This window comes from Pygoscelis adeliae, unplaced genomic scaffold (assembly GCF_000699105.1).
Source record: "Pygoscelis adeliae isolate BGI_AS28 unplaced genomic scaffold, ASM69910v1 Scaffold124, whole genome shotgun sequence".
Taxonomy (NCBI): Eukaryota; Metazoa; Chordata; class Aves; order Sphenisciformes; family Spheniscidae; genus Pygoscelis; species Pygoscelis adeliae.
This window is the reverse complement of record NW_008824791.1, coordinates 4,762,908-4,768,295: the sequence shown is the minus strand read 5'-3', so window position 1 is coordinate 4,768,295 and position 5,388 is coordinate 4,762,908.

The window sequence follows — 5,388 nt, the reverse complement described above, 5'->3', positions numbered from 1 at the left end:
CTTAAAAAACCAAGGAGGTTCGGGCCCTTCTTTTTGAAAGGGGATCCAGGTGACCTCACCCGAAATACAGGGGCTGGCTCTGGGAGCGCCACCAGGGCTACCGGAGAGCCAAGGGCTCGTCGTGAGGGGAATGGACATCTAGTGCTCCTGTTTGTGGGAAACGTTCTTTCGCGTGGCTAACTGCTTTTGAGAAGTCCTTTATAACAGCTCCTTGAGAATTCTCGGTTATTCCTAGATACTGGGGGTCGGAGGGGTCATAAATTACTCCTAATCTCTCAACTACAGACGCATTAAGGGAAGACTGAACACAAGAGCACAGAACTGGCCACACCTGTGAAACGGGGATTCAAAGGGTCAAACAAGCCCTCGGGCACCACTCTGCTAGCACGGAGAAGCGTCACCTGCCACCAGGGCGCGAAAGGAAGTATCCCTTTCCCATGGTATGAGGAAACAGGCTGCATAGGGAACTAAAAATATTCAGACTATTTAACTAGCAAACTGTTTAAATCATATCTGTCTTCTAAAGATGTGATAAAATTCAGCATCTGTTGAAAGTCTCCTCAATGCAGTTTCCCAGTTGCTTTTCAGCCTTCGGGGTTTCTCCAGTTCTTAGCCCTTACTTGGCTTTGCAAGAGCAAAGCCATAAATCCAGGTAACGGGTAATTAAGCAATCAGCAACTGAGATAAAGGCAGTCAGTCCTTTTAACTGACAAGTTTTATTGGGTACGTACGTAAGTACATAAAACACAACCTCCGCTAACAAGCTTGCACCAGTCCATTGGCTAGCTGTCTCGGGAGCCTGGGGGTTGTCTCCAATGAATTCACGCAGAGATTCGCACAGGTGTGTTTGCTTGTTCTTCTAGTCCTCTCAGATTTTTTTTTCCCAGTTACTCGACGCTGGGAATGCCTCTGCTTCCTCACGGTTGATTTTCCTCCCCCAGCTGTTACACTCCTTTATCTCTACAAGGGTTTTTTTCCTTCTCTCTTTCTGTTTTACTTAGGGAGTCTTAAAAATCGCACAATGACAGCTACTCTCCATTTTGGGTGAGGGAAGGGTCCGTCACAGGTTCCTTACACTAACCTTCATGCATGTCAGCTACAGACTGCTGGTCCACAAGAGCGTACCTAGGCAAACCCCCACTGATTATTGTTTTACAGGGGAGGTTAAACATCAACTAGAGTAAATCTCCTCAGCTACATGTTACTTGCCAAAGTAAGTGGTGAATCAGGTGCACAAACATAACTTTGATTTTGCATCTCATATGTAATTGGCCAAACACATTGAGGTCTGTTTCTTCAAAAAGGGAGTGCCTATCATCATTTGTAAACAAAGTAACACATTAAAAATAGCAGATCCATGGATGTGCACCAATTTTTTTTTATTATTATTTCTATTTGGAAAGTCTGTAATTTATCCAGTCTGCATAAGCTTGAATCAAGCCTAGCAGGAAGTTTGTGGCAACAAAGGGTTGCTATTCCTGGGCTGCCCTGATCATGTGTTTGTAATAGCTTTGATGGCCGTTTTAGTCCCAGTCAGTCACAGGTGTCCTTGAGCCTCCTGGCAGAAAGCTCTTCTGCCTGCAGCCATTTTTAAGGCTGCTAGCAGATTTGATTCAATGTAAGATGCTCCAAGCAGCAGTTACTACTAAGACACAATATGAATACCTTAAGCTGGAATCCTCGCAGAGTACTGGCGCATATTGTAGTCTGAAGAACATATATCCCTGAAACACAATGGAGTTGCCCTGAAGTACTAAAAAATGGAACATGACACGGTGATGTTGCTAACCTGTTTGGCAGTTTCCTTGTTGGCTTGTTTTTTCCACGAGCACATGCCTAGATTGGGGCAGCTGCATTTTAGCATTGACCTAGCAACTGCTTGCTTTCCAGTTTTTTAATCTATCTAGTGGTAGTTTGCTTCCTGTCATTTTTTTCCCTGAAATACAATGGATTCATGGAGATACTTACAACCCGACTGGGCATGGTCCTGGGCAGCCTGCTCTGGCTGACCCTGCTTCAGCAGGGGGTTGGACTAGACGATCTCCAGGAGCACCTTCCAACCTCAACCACTCTGTGATTCTGTAATTCCCATATCAGAAACTACTGGGGGCGGGAGGGAGAAAAAAGCTTTAATACTTCAAATCCAAACCAAGGGATGTCATTATCTTCTTGGAAAGCACTGCACTTAACTTTTTGCAGTGTTAACAAGCAATCTTATCTAGGCTATGGAAGTCTGCAGGTGTTGATGGAGCCGAAATACTTGGAATAGTGTTTCCTGTCAAATGGCGTTGAAGAAGAGCAAACAGCTCTCGTTTATTTCTCTTTTAACAGCTGTGCAGAGTGTGGTGCTCTACATATGACTGATTAACGTACCACTCCACACCAAAAGGTCTTTCAGTGCAGGTGAAAACGGTTGATCAATACCTAAGTTTAAGAAGCAATCTTCAGTGGGCAGCCACAACCTTTCAAATGTCTTTAGTAAACTTCCTTCCTTCTATTCAGGTGGCAGTTTTGCTGAGTGTAAATGAATTACTGTAAAGGCCGTTGGGTAGGTATGGCATCCCTTTTGGCACTACAGTACCAAGAGAACGGTAAAGCTGAAGGTTAGCTACAGCTTACTGCAAAATGGAAAAACACTTACTCCCGTACGTAGTACTTCTCCTCATCTACTGTCATTCTCACCAGGGCTTTTTCATTGCTTTTCTCCAACGAGCTCTTTATTAGACACGGGGGTCCGGTCATTTCAACTATTTAAGCATTGTGGGCTTTTTAAAGACAAAATACTTTCAACACTGAAAGCACAGGACCTTTTAAAACTGATACATCAGCTTTGTCAAAACAAAAAAAGGAAAGGGGACTTCCAAACCGTAGCCAGCTGAAGTTCAAAATCATCAAACAGTGAGATTGCTCGGAAGTAGTAAAAAATGAAGGCAAAGCTTGACGTGGTGGCAGTTCTGAACTAACACAGCTATTTTGAAATGCTCTGAGGACATCTGTCTAGATTCAGGGTGCTGTATTTTAACAGTGACCTAGTAAATGCCGGCTTACTATTTTTATCAACCTGGAGACACTTTGCTTCTTTCCCTTTTCCTTGAAATATGGTCACATTACCCCATCTGTGCACTTTATTGCTTTATGCATTTTTAAGACAGCCAAACCCTTTTTGGAAGATTTCTCCCAGCTTACCAACTTCTAATTATTGAATTGTCTGCAGGATGCTACATGTATGTTGACCCATAATTGCCCACATCTTGGTCACAGAATCACAGAGATGTTGATTGGAAGAGACCTCCGGAGTCCAACCTCCTGCTCAAAGCAGAACTATCGCCAGCACCAGATCAGGTCAGCCATGGCTTTGTCAAGCCCAGTTTCAAAAACCTCCAAGGACGGAGATCCAGCAACCAGGACTAATTTCCTCTTTCATGCTTTTGCATACATTTGTACTTTGATTGTGAACATATTGATCTTCAACCCTCCACAATTCTACGCAAATGTGCTATGTGCTACAAGCATGACAAGGATGCAGCAATGGGCCTGTCAGTTGTACTGTTTTGTAAATCGATGTTTTCCCTTTCATTCTATTTCAGTATTCCCACCTTATTTTGTCGACGACCATCTCTCCATCTGTCCACAGCCAGTGAAATTGCAGACTGCGAGTCTAATGAGCCCATATCGGTCATCACTTCTCCAACAGAAAAAATCTTTAATGCAAATTGATGCTTACACCTTAACAAACAAAGCCTCGGCATGACAAACTACTGAACCCCGCTCATTTTTCTCTTATTACAATTCCCATACAGACTAATTCAAACCACTTGTGCCCTGCTAAAAATAGCTTGAAGTGGAAAGGCAATCAGGAGGCTTTGAGAGTATTTTTCACTTTGTTAGTAGGAAAGATTTCCAGATTCCGGGAAAACCACTCCTTTCCGCGCCCTCGTCCGAGTCCTCATCTCATGGCCGGCCTGTTTTGTACCACTGCTAAGCACATACTATGTATTTGGGTGTTTTAGCTCCTAGAAAGGCTGGGTAATTTTCTGTATTATCACCTTGGAGCAAGCGGTGGCTTGAAAAAAAAAAAACACCCAAAAAGGAAGCGTATGTATCAGTTGGGATACAGGGGCCAAGGTGAAAAGCTGCTTGCTTTTTACGTCCTCGTGGAGTGAAGTGCATCTGCTGTCTCCCGCCTGCGTCTGTGGCCTCAGGGTGGCTTCCTCCGTGTTCAAACCCACTCCCGGTCCCCTGGTAAGGTGGCAGGGAAACCCAAACGTCACCACGTCAAGAAAAGCTGTGGTCTCACAGATGGCTGGTTCCTGTCAGGCTTGAGGTGCAGCCCCCCCTGGAATCAGACTTGAGGCCATGTGAGGCCAAGGGAACGAACGCCTCCACGCCGCACAAGAAAGCAGCCAGCTCGGATAGCGCTGGAAGCCTGTGCCACAGCGGGTGTATCCAAGTGGAACGGCCTGGTTTACACCGGTGAGCAGGAACATTGCGGGCACTGCTCTAAGCGCAGAGCCATGCCAGGAATTGCCTGGGGAGAGAGCTGGCTGGTGCACCCCAATGCAACAGCTCTCTAGCACCAGCAGTTGTGCTCCAGTGCCCTGAAGGGGGTCTCCAGGCGTGGGCTTAAGTTCAGAACTGCAGAGGCCTAAGTTAACCCTTTCCTATGTCGCCTACTGCGTAGGCAGAACTCCTCTAACGTCAGTGAGGGAAGAACTCATTTACTCACCTGATCTCTCAGGTTTCCTACCACATTTCATGAAAACGTAACACAGCATGGTCATTCACCTTCTTCCCTCCAGGTATGAGTTACGTGGAGAAATTAAGGACAGCAAGCACTGCGTTGTAAAACCACACGTACATTTCCTTCCCCTGGGCAAACTCTCCAAGTGAGGCAATAATTCCAGAACAAAGTGACTTTCCGTCTCCTCTCCCACCTTGCACGGCATGGTGTCCTCACAAGGAGCTGCTGCGTGCTGTTGTGTGCCCTGTTTTCCACCACAGACAAGTAGTACGCACCCCACTTCAGCCACTTCCCCTCTGCCCTAAAGTTAAGCTTGACAGCTGGATGTCAAAGCACCTGACTGCGCTAAGGGAAAGCACTTTAGCAAATGCCCATCTCTGCACAGGGGCCACAAAACAACAGCGCCGTTTGAAAACCCTGGGGCGCGCGAGGGCCTGCCTCCGGGCAACAGCCTGCTGAGAGGTACCGGGCTCGAGGCTCCGGGGCAGCTATAAACGCGAACAACCCATCCCTCCTCCCGCCAGACCCCGACGAGTACCCCTCCCCGGCGCGCTTCCGCGGGCAGACAGGCGCAGGGTGTCAAGCCGAGGGGCCCAGGGCGGCGTGGCTCCCCCCGCGAGGAGCGCAGGGAGCTGGGCGCGGGTCCG